Source organism: Rhinolophus sinicus, chromosome 16, assembly GCF_057876585.1.
Source record: "Rhinolophus sinicus isolate RSI-liver-muscle chromosome 16, RSI-T2T, whole genome shotgun sequence".
Lineage (NCBI taxonomy): Eukaryota > Metazoa > Chordata > Mammalia > Chiroptera > Rhinolophidae > Rhinolophus > Rhinolophus sinicus.
This window is the reverse complement of record NC_142516.1, coordinates 40,687,214-40,699,782: the sequence shown is the minus strand read 5'-3', so window position 1 is coordinate 40,699,782 and position 12,569 is coordinate 40,687,214.

Here is a 12,569-nt window from a genome sequence, read left to right as displayed (position 1 = left end):
AACCACATGGAAACTTATTCTTAGTCCTGTGGCAAATTACTTAAAAGAGATGTAAAGCTAAAAGATGAATACACTTTGTTATTTTACAAACGCGCAAATGCTCCCAATGACCTTTCATATGATAACAATTAACTCTCTTCAGTATGTTACTTAAAATATATTTTTAAAATACACACTCTTAATCAGTCCCTTCAACAGAAAGGTGATATTTTAATGGTGAATGAGAAAATAAATGCTTTTCAAAAGATACTTATGTTATGGAAAAAGTACTTTAAAAAATGGCGTTTGGAAAGGTTATAATTGTTATGTGATTTTTGTTGCTGAAAATGATCTAAAAGGTCTAATTGGAAAGAATTTTTCTGACTTGTTGAGTAATATTCCACATGTTCACAACAATTAAAAAAATAATACACTTTCCAATTAGTTTGTACAAACAAATAATTGAATTTGGGGAGGATAAAAATTTATTAGCCAAATGTTCATACAAATCTTTGCCTAATTGGAGGATGAGATAAAAAACATGTCAGAATTTAGTAAGTATGAGGAGCATTTCCACTGGGATCTGCATACCTGACTGAAGTATGTTTTATAAGTAAGACAGCCAAAGAGTAAAATAATCTTGAGTTTAAAACCAGATATTCTAATTGTTGTATCTTAAGCTTGGATTTTCATAGATAATGAAGCATTTTAAGAACATTGCTCTCACTAAAAATGTCATTTATATTTTAATGAAATTATAGTTTTATATTATTAAAAATAAAATATTAATGAAATATTAAAAGAGTAATTATATTAGAACTTAATAATGAAAGATGCATGTTGTACTCCTAGGGGAAACTCTGAGCTATTAGAGTCAGAATATATAATTAACAAGCTAATTGGGAAAATATGGAATAATGTAAAATATATGATCAATTTGAATTAAGACAAGAAGAGAAGGAGAATTATGTAGAGGAACAAATAGAAAGCAGATAGTATGATGGTAGACTTAATCCCAAATGACTTTTATTAGATGTAAACAGATTTACATTTGTAATGTAAATTTTGTCACTCCACTGGGTTGGTCCCAGTTCCCATTTCATATGTAAATGTAAAATACTCTCATGTTGACAGGCTAGATAGAAAGCAAATTATAAATGTTACTTTATAAGAGATAGATTTAAAATATATGGATACAGAAAGAATAGCATAAATGGGACAATTCTAAATTTGTATGCAAATTTTGTATGCAAAGTATTATCTCTGTCTTTGATCTCTATGTATCTCTATATCATCTGTGTTTCTCTTTACAGACTTACCTATCCAACTGCCAAAGACAAATCCTCAAAGGTAGATTTTAACACACTTCTCTCAGGAGCTGAAAGAGCAAAAACATCCAAAATCAATAAGGGTATAGAAGATTTCAACAACATGTACAACAAATATGACCTACTACAAGTATATAGAATCCTATGCCTACAAATGATAGGATATGCATTCTATTCAAGTGCACATGGATCATTTATAGGGTTATAAATTAAGTCACAACAAATTTCAAAGGATTTGAAACATTTAAATTCCACAGTAAAATTAAACTAGAAATCAATAATAAAAATATAACTTGAAAAATCCCCATATTTTAAACAAATACTTTTAATTATCCATGGAGCAAAGTGGAAATCACAATGTAAACTAGAAAATGTTTTAAATTGAATGATGATAAAAATGACGCATTAGAACTTGTGGAATATAGTTATAGCCATGTGTAGAAAACATACAGTCTTAAATGCCTGTGTTAGAAAAAAAAACAATGGCTAAAGATAAGAGTATTTTTTTCACAAAAGAATAGCAAATTAAACTAAAAGTTACCCAGTGGAGAAAATAATAAAGGTAAACTCAGAAATAAATGAAATATAAAAGTAATATACAATAGAGAAGAATCACAAAGCCAAAAAAATTTTTTTGAAGAGACTAATAAAGTTCATAAGTCCACAACAAACTGCACAACTCTCAAAAGGCAGAAGGACAATAGTAGGAATGAAAATGGTGCATCACTATACAACTTAATGTAGTAAATTTGAAAATTGTGATATAATACAAATTTATCAAAAAATAAAACCTACCAAACTGACATTAGAAGAAACAAACTTCTACACAGTCCTTTATTTATTTATAAAACATTGAAAATACATTGAAGGCCAAATGAAGGAATATATTGTGCTCATGGATTGGAAGACTAATTATTATAAAGATGCCATCCTCTCCCCATTGATCTATACATTTAAGACTATATTTTTCAAAACTTAGAATGTTTTATTCTTAATGTACACTTGTATAGAGATTAAGAACATGATTCTAAAAATTTTAAGGACATACAAAGGACCAACAACAACTGAGACAAATCTTGGGTAGATTGGGATGATTTTAACTTCATATGAAGACTTCTTCTAAAGGCATGGCAATCAAGACAGTGTGTATATCCATATAAAAAGTAGAAAACCTAACTTCTACATCATACCAATACAAAAATCATTCTAAGCAAATTGTAGACATAAATGACAAAACAGTAGAAGGTAGTTTAGATTACTGCATGACCTAGGGGTAGACAAAGGCTTAAACAAGATTCAAAACACACTGACTCTAAAGGAAATGATTGCTTAATTTATCCATGTCAGTATTTAGAATTTTTGTGTATAAAAAGTTCCGGTTTAGAGACTGAAAAACACAATCCACAATTTGGAAGGAACTGTTTAGAACACAGACAACCCAAAATGGGCTTGTATAATAAATTCCTACAAATCAATAAGAAAAAGAGCCCATTGGTAGACCTGTAGCCTCAGTCCTTCATAAAATATGATATTTCAATTGAGCAATAAAGATAGGGAAAGGCACTGAATCTCATTAGTAATTAGGAAAACATAATTTAAAATCACAAAATTTAAATTGTGAATATTTTAAAATCACAATTCATGAGAAATGCTAACATTAGAGATAACACTAATAAGAATTGGAGATGATGTAAAGCCACTAGTATTATAAGTGCTGGTAGAAGTACAAGTTAGTAAACCACTCTGGAAAAGTATTTGGCAATATCTACATTTATGTACTTTCCCACTGACCCAGCAATTTCATTTCTAGGAACATATCCAGCAAAAATGCATATGTGTTCATAAAGAGATAGATAAAACCAAGGTTCATAGCAACATATTTTTGGTACTAGAAACTGGGATGGACTCAAATGTTCATCTATAGTAGAATAAATAAAGACATTGTGATATATTTATTTAATGGAATTCTATACAGTAATGAAAATGAATGAAGTACTGCTACATTGAACATGGATTAATCACACAAATTTAAGGTCTGGCAAAAGGAACTAGACTCAGTGTATGTATTACATGTTCAAAAGCAGCTAAAAGTAGTTTATGTCATTAGGTATCAGAATATTTACTGCCTATGATAATGAGAGAAGATACAGAAGTTTCCAAGGGATACAAGCAGGGCTCTGGAGGGAGGGGCAGGTATTATTCTATTTCTTGACTGGGGCACTAATTATATAGATGTGTCCAATGTATGATAATTAAATTATACACATGATTTTGGCATTCTTCTGTATGTATGTTATTCTTTAAAATGTTGATTTAAAAAAAGAGAAAAGATGGGAGCATTAGACATAGAATGGGCAAATGAATTCTTTTTCATCCTTGTCCTCTTTAAACAATACTCATTTTGTTCCAGATGTCTAATATAGATTTGGGTTCTTGGAAAAGTGCTATGCATTGATGGTGGTGGGGGTGTCCTCTGTGGCCTGATGGAGCCATGGCATTTGTAAGAGAGATCTGCTAAGAGTTCCACTGGGAGATTTTGCTGGGAGATATCAGAAGTACCTGCAGAAGAGGATGAAGCTTTACAAGGGGTCGGTCTTGGAGAAGCTGCACACGGTTTTTGTAAAGTTATCTAAAGACATAACAATGGGTCCCAGCAATTCATTGGCTTTTTAAAAGCTCTCTTCTTCTTCTTCAGAAGTTTTTGATTAGTTAAATGTAGGGTGTTAGGATAGAAAGAGAAACCAGATTGTCATAATACTTGCTGAAAAAATTGGAGAAAGATGTACAATTCTTGACAAGCTCAGCCTTATTTAAAAATGAGTATGAAGGACTAGCATCATTTTTAAATAATGTCAGCCTTGAGAGAAGGTCATCAAAACTCCCAGTCTGGGTGAAACTTATGAAAATCTGAATACGTTCAAGTTCGTACTTGAGTAAGAAATACACTTCTTTGAAAAAGAGTTTTAAAAAGGGAAATCTGAATTCTCAGAAAACAATGAGTTGATGGGTACCATTATAAGCATAAAGAGGACATAAAAGCCATTGTTCACGAGTGGCTTTCCAAATAGAGCTTTTGACAGCAAGCAGTTTGCCTCTAGTTCCTCCCCAATGAATGAGCTGATTTTCTGAAAGAAAGGCTTCTCTCTGTTCCATTTAGGCTGTCATTTTTTCCTCTCAGGGTATGTTCACCTGACTCCCACTACATATAATATAAGATCCAGTGGTACCAGTGTATCCATGGAAACTGTTTATGGGGAGGGATCTTGCTTTTGAATCTCTTCCTTCAGGAATATATATGGCATTTTTCATCATGCAAGGTTACACTCCACCAACAGGTTTCCTGGCACACCTTATTCAGCCATAGGAATGACAGATGACAATCCACCAAGAAGTTTTTCTCAGTATTCTTCCCCATTGGCTGGATTTCTCCCTATCTCTATAATCTAAACTTAGAAGTGAATTGCAAATAGGGTTAACCTAACCTTCAAATGAACCAATTACTAAATACCAGAATCCCAGCAAGAAACCTGACTTTAATTTGCCTTGTTTCAAAAGTAATTTTGAATGGCTCACTTTCATTATCAGTTTAAGCAATTGCTGTTACTTAAGTGACTTTTACTCTTGTCTAAACTGAAACCCCTAGAATTACAGTTTTCAGGGTAGATATATGTTGTAAATATACTTTATATATGAACCTGATGAGTGAGATTTGTGTATCCTATATTGTCTAAATAATTTAATCACTATAACATAAACATTAATTGAGCACAACACAAATAATTCAGATATTTTAAACTCTAAAGGCCATTTTAGCATGTCAGGAGCTATATTGAACAGTTATAATATGAATGTGAAAGGAAATTATTATTTTAAAAAGTGTACATACATAAATTGGAGCTATGTATGTATGTATTTTTTTTAATGCTAGGTGCAAAAAGTAAAGAGGTTTGGAGAACATAGTCTACACATCTTGTGAGGGCTCCCTCACAGGCAATATTTCCTAAAGTGAGTTTCAGAGATTTCTAGACCCAAATGATGTCCAGAGTTAAAAAAGAGATTTCTGGTCACATGAGTGGTGTGCTCGAGTCAGCTCATATTAGATGACAAGTTGATTGTTAAACATCACAAATTTATTATTTTAATTTTTATCGTATAAATTTTATTGTATTTCCTCAGCTATATTGAGATCTGTAACATAGTATAAGTTTAAGATATACAACATGATGATTTGATATATGTATATATTGCAAAATGATTACCACAATAAGGTTAGTTAAAACATCCTTCACCTCACATAATTACTATTTTTTATTTGTGTTGTGAAAACTTTTAAGATCTACTCTCTTATAAACTTTCAAGTATAGTATTGATTTTTGTATGTTGATTTTGTAGCTTGCAAATGTACTGAACTTTTTTATTAATAGGTTTTCAGTGGAGCCTTTAGGGTTTTCTATAAATAAGATCATGTCATCTGCAAATACAATTTTTCTTTCTTTTTTCCAATTTGGATGCATTTTACTTCTTTTTCTTGACTGACTGTTGGTGAGGACTTCAAGTACTATGTTAAATAGGGTGGTGAGAATGGGCACACTGTTTTGCTTCTTGTCAATCTTTCACTGTTGAATATGATGTTAGCTGTGGGCTTGTCATATATTGCCTTTATTTCATTGAGGTATATTCTTTCTATACCCAATTTATTGAGAGTTTTTATATGAAAGGATGTTGAATTTTGCAAAATGTTTTTCCTGCATCTATTGAGATATTCATATCATTTTTATTATTCATTCTATTAATGTGATGTATCACATTTATTGATTTGTGTGTTGAACCATCCTTGGATTCCAGGGGTGAATCCCACTTGTTTATAGTGTATGTTCTTTTATGTGCTGTTGAATTCAGTTTTCTTGTATTTTGTTGAGAATTTTTGCATTTATGTTTATCAGGGATATTGGCCTGTAGTTTACCTTTCTTGTAGTGTCTTTATCTGGATTTAGTACCAGGTAATGCAGCCTTGTAAATGAGTTTGGTAATATTCCCTCCTCTTTAATATTTTGGAAAAGTTTGAGAAGAATTGGCATTAATTATTCTTGAAATGTTTGATAGAATTCACCAGTGAAGCCATCTGCTTCTCAGTTTTTCTTTGTTGGAAGTTTTTGGATTACTGAATACCTTACTCACTGGTCTGTTCATATTTTCTATTTCTTCATGATTCAATTTTGGTAAGTTGTATGTTTCTTGGAATTTATCCATTTCTTCTGGGTTGTCTTATTTGTTGGTGTACAATTGTTCATAATTATCTCTTATGATTCTATTTCTGTGGTATCTGTTGTAATGTCTCCTCTTATTTTGGATTTATGTATGAGTCCTCTATGTTTTTTTCTCGGTTAGTCTAGCTAAAGGCTTGTCAACTTTGTATTTTCAAAGAAGTTAATGTTTCCTATTTTTTCCTACTCTCTATTTCATTTACTTCTGGTCTAATCTTTATTATTTCCTTCATTCTGCTAACTGGGTCCACATTCAAGCAGGATGGCTGGGTGGGCTTCCTGGTTGGGCAGGGCTTCTGGTAGTGTTCCCTGGTATGATGGTGCCAGTGATTGGATTTCATGAAAGGGCAGGGCTGCAGGCTGTGCACTGCAATAGCTCTTGATTGGGTGGGGCTTCAGGCTGTCCTCCTTGACTGGCTGGTACCACTGGCTGGACTCTGTATTTAGGCAGGGTCATAGGCTTTATGGTTGAACAGGGCCTCAAGCTGTGCTCTGCAATCAGATAGGGCCATAGTCTATGCCCTAAATTCGGGCAGGGCTGCATGGTGGGCTTCAAGAACAGGTAGGCCATTGTCTATGCTCTGTTGTTGGGTGAGATTGCTGGTCGGACTCTCTGGTTGGGTGGGGCCTCCAGCTATACCCTGCAGTTAGGTGACCCAGTCTTATATAAGATCCGGTCTTCTAGTAAAATAAGACTGGGTCTTCTATTAATTTTTGCTCCAAAAGACACATTAGAGCTGATTGTCTGGCTAGGTCTTATTTTCGGAGAAACACAATAGTTGATATGGTCTGTTGGCTGGGGATCCAAATCAGGCAGAACTGCCAACTGAGCTCCCTGGCCAGATGGGGCTACTGGCTTGGCTCTGCAGATGGGCAGAGATGCTGGCTGGAATCTCTGCTTGACTGCTGCTGTAAGCAGGAATGTGACCTGCTAAAATATGAGTGCCAGTTATGTAACCCCTGCCTCCCAGAATTCTTGGTCTCTATCTGATCCTCGGCAGTTGAGCTCCAAAGATTCCCCCAGTGACTCCTGTGAAGTGAGACCTGAATGGGCCTCATGGGAAGGGTCCTGGAATGCTGAGGAAGCTGGATGTCCACCTTGGGTTCTCTTTATCTCACTGGAGAACCATAGGCCCATGGGGGGGGCCCTGTCCATGTGGTGCTATGCTGGTCTGGAGGAAGGGCAATTTGGTCTACGTATAGCTACTCCTCCTTCCCTTGTAATGTAGTCCTTGTAGCCTCACCCCAGGTTCTGTAATTTTCACAATGAGGTCTATAGATTCTAGTTGGTCTTGTAAAGGGGACTGATGTTGGGAATGAACTGTGTTGCCATCTGGACGAGATCCCTCCAGTGTTCAGGAATTTTTTGAGCTGTTCTTTTAAATACAGTTGTTATTAAGTATTAAATTAAATTAACACAATGAAATGAATTATATTTTAAAAATGTAATAAATTTTCAAAACTGATTTCTTCCTAATTATTTTGCATTTTGTAATTACTTATGCCCTTGGGGTTATTTACATCTATTGTATCTATATGGTGAAAATAGCATATAATGGCCTGTTTCTGTGTGTCTCTTCCCAACTCTGCAATCATGAGATTATGTTCATAGCCTGAAATTAAGTATGGTGCAAATATTTACACAATAGAAATAAGAAGACACTATAAATCAGAGCTTGGCTTTATTGTTTTGCTGGTTGTCTAGACTTAAAAAAGCGATGGAGAAAATGTTAATAATTCAAATTAAATTTAAAAAATGTATCATGTATGTAAATAGTGCATTGTGAAGAAATAGTCATCCAGGGTTCAAAACTATTATCTAATTCAAAAATTTGATCTTTATTGTTTCTTTTTCATCCTGCTTGCTACCCACTCCCCTCCGCATTCCCCCAAAATATCAACAAACGTTCATTTTGGAACTATGCTTGTTCATTAATTGCACCCATAGGTTGGCTACAGATGTAAGAGTTTGGCAAAAATCAAGAAAAGCATTCTGTGAGAATTGGCTTATAAAATTTATAATATAGAGTGTTGTATATTTTTTTTTGTTAATTTTGTGCTAATATCATTTGTATGAGTATTTATGGTAAATGTATTTGTATATACATGCATGTATTTTTTTCCTATCAGAGAGATAGTTGTTAAAAAGTTTACCAGCACATATTATACATGATTTCTGATGATTTCCACAACATAATTGAAATTGCATTCTAATCTCTATTTTCTGAGTCTCATACTTCTTAAAAGTATATTCTGGGGTGTCTTGAGATTCCTTGTTATAAACACAGGCTGTGTTTACTACATAGCACAGACACTCCTAGAGGTTCATGGGAAAAGATAAAAGCTCTGAAAAGTCCTTCAGTGAGGAAGCCAGTTTAGCTTCACTGGCACAGTGTTTCCAAAACTTTGATAACTCTTTTCTCTGTGTGTGTGTGTAAACATTGATTTCACAGTTTGAAAAATATTACTTTCGAGATTGATCAACCAGGCTCATTTGTACGCTGGATCTTTTATGACCAGGTCCCATTGCTTCAAATAGTGTCCATTACTTTCTCTGAACATTTGATCAGTGGTTAAAAGGCTTATTTATTTATTTATATTTATTTATATTTATTTTGTTCCCTTCACCCTTCCCACCTTTTTAATTTTTCAATTAGAGTTGACATTCAATATTATTTTATATTAATTTCAGGTGTACAGCATAGTGGTTAAACATTTATAGAATTTAAGAAGTGATCCCTCTGACTAGTCTAGTACCCACATGGCACTATACATAGTTATTACCATATTATCAACTATATTCCCCATGCTTTGCTTTATATCCCCATGATTACTTTGTAACAACCAATTTGTACTTCTTAATCCCTTCCCCTTTTTCACTCAACCATCCATCTGGCAACCATCAAAATGTTTTCTATATCTGTGAGTTTATTTCTGTTTTGTTTGTTCATTTGGTCTTCAGATTCCACATATAAACAAAATCACATTGCATCTGTCTTGCTGTGTCTGAAATACTCCACTCAGCGTAATACCCTCCAGGTCCATCCATACCACTGCAGATGTCAAGAACCGATTCCCATCTTTGGCTGAGCAATATTCTATTGTATATATGTACCACATACTCTTTATTCATTCTTCCATTGAAGGACACCCAGGTTGCCTCCACATCTTGGCTATTGTAAACAGTGCTCAACTAACATATAGATATACACATCTCCTCAAAGTAGTGTTTTGGTTTCTTTGGGATGAATACCCGGAAGTGGGATAACTGGGTCCTTTTCTCTCTTTTGTTATAGTCTTTGTTTTAAAGTCTATTTTATCTGGTGTAAGTATTGCTATTCCAGCTTTTTGTTTTGTTTTTGTGGTTTTGTTTCCATTTTCATGAAATATCTTTTTTCATCCCTTTACTTTCTGTCTGTGTGTGTCTTTCAATCTGAAGTGAATCTCTTTTCAGTAGCATATGTAAGGGTTTTGTTTTCTTATCCATTCAGCCACCCTGTCTTTTTTTTTATTATTATTAGTTTCAGGTACACAAGACAAAGTAATACTTAGACGTTTATCATTTATATCCCTCACACTGTATGAACCCCCCTCCCCCCATCCACTATCCCTCTGACATCGCACAGAGCCATTACATTTCCATTGTCTCTGTTCCTAATGCTGTATTCCACTGCTTGTAAATATATATATATATATATATATATATATATATATATATATATATATATATATAATTATAGCTGGCATTCATTATTGTTCAGCTTCAGGTGTACAGTGCAGTGATCAGGCATCTCAGCCACCCTGTCTTTTGATTGGAGCATTTAATCCACTTACATTGAAAGTTACTGTTGATAGATATGTAGCTATTACCATTTTATTTTTCATATTTTTGATATATAATAATAATAATAATAATTATTATTATTATTTTCATCTTAAAGAAGTCTCTCTAACATTCCTTGTAATGCTGGTTTGGTGGTGATGAACTTTTTGTTTTTTTTAGCTTTTTCTTGCCTCGGAAGCTCTTTATCTGTCCTTCAATTTTAAATAATAGCTATGCTGGGTAGAGTACCCTAGATTGTAAGTCGTTGCTAATAATCATGTTGAATATTTCATGCCACTCCCTTCTGGCCTACAAAGTTTCTGTTCAGAAATCAGCTGACAATCTTATGGGAGCTCCCTTGTAAGTAAATAGTTGTCTTTCTCTTGCCGCTTTTAGGATTCTCTCTTTGTCTTTCATCTTTGCCATTTTAATTATAATGTGTCTTGGTGTGGGCCTCTTTGGGTTCATCTTGTTTGGGACTCTCTGCACTTCCTGGACTTGTATGTCTATTTCCTTTGCCAGGTTAGGAAAGTTTTCAGTCATTCTGTCTTTTGTTTTTAAATTAAAGCTTATTGGGGGTGACAATTGTTAGTAAAGTTACATAAATTTCAGGTGTACAATTCTGTAATACATCATCTATATATTACATTGTGTGTTCACCACTCAGAGTCAGTTCTCTTTCCATCAGTCATTATTTCTTAAAATAGGTCTCAACCCCTTGCTTTCTCTCTTCTCCTTCTGGAACTCCTCTGATGTGAATGTTGTTATGTTTGATGATGTCCTAGAGGTCTCTAAACAATCCTCATATTTTTGGATTCTTTTTTCTTTTTGCTGTTTCAATTGGGTGTTTTCTGCTACATTGTGTTTCAAATCACTGATTCTATCCTCTGCTTCTTCTAGTGCATTCTTCATTTCAGTTATTGTATTTTTCACTTCTGACTGGTTCTTTTTTATGGTTGACATGTTCTTTTTTATGTTTGCTATCTCTTTGTTGAAGTTCTCGCTAGGTTTCTTGAGTATGCTTTTAAACACTGTTTTGAACTCTATCTGATAGGTTGCTTGTCTCCATTTTGTTTAGTTCTTTTTCTGGAGTTTTCTCCTGTTCTTTTATTTGGGATGTATTTCTTTGTTTCCTCATTTGGCTGTCTCTTGGTGTTTGTTTTATGTATTAGGTAGGTCTGCTATGTCTCCTAGTCTTGGCATTATTTAGTAGGTGCCCTGTGTGGCCCTGGCACAGTCTCCCTAGTCACCCTCTCCAGGTACTCCAGGAACATGCATTGTGTGTGCTCTCCTGTTACAGTTGAACCTTAACTGCTATTAGCACATCAGTGCATAAGATTGACCCTCAGGCTGATTGGCTGTGGGATTTGGCCACATCCACAGCTTATGGGTGGCTGGGGCTTACTCCACTGAGTGGGATTCACCTCAGCAGACTCGAGTACCTGTTGAGGCTGCCTTTTGTGTGTGCTGCTTGTGGGGCTAATTTGGCAGTACTCTGCTGTGGTGTGAAGCCAACCTCTAAGTATTTTGGTTCTAGGGATCTTGGGAGGGGCTCCGATATAGGCCCAGGTCAGCCACAGCCTGTGACCAGCCAGGGACTATATGGTAGAAGCTACAAAACAATCCATGGTTATTCACTGCCTGTACTAAATCTGGAGGCTTATGGGAGAGGCCATGCTGTGAACTGAGGATGGCTGCCACCAGAACCAGGCCTGGGGTAGCTCCACAAAAAGCCAGGACACCCAGAGGCCACCTGCCAACTTTCTTAAAGTTTAGCCACAGATAAAGCCTCATAAGGTATACAAATTGAATGAGCCAGGGTCTCAGGGAGTCACTAGAGTATAAAGAGTTGTGTTCACCAGGTGAATGTAGATTTTGGTTTAGTGCCAGTGCTGAGCCTGGAGCTACTCATAAAAGTCTCAGTTGCACACTGAGGCCAGTCGCCACTTGCCTGGGGCCTGTGGACTCGGATAATTTTCTAAGAGAGAGTGCAATGGGGTCAGGGTTGCCTGCTTGCAGAGAAAGTACCTCTAATGTTCCCAGCGAAGCTCACCAGACCGATCAGATTCAAATCTGGCCCTGTTGGGGAGGGCTCAACACAGGAAAGATGGCACCTGACTACCAACTATGTAGGAGGAAGACCCCACATAGCAAAAATAGTACCTACTCCAGCCC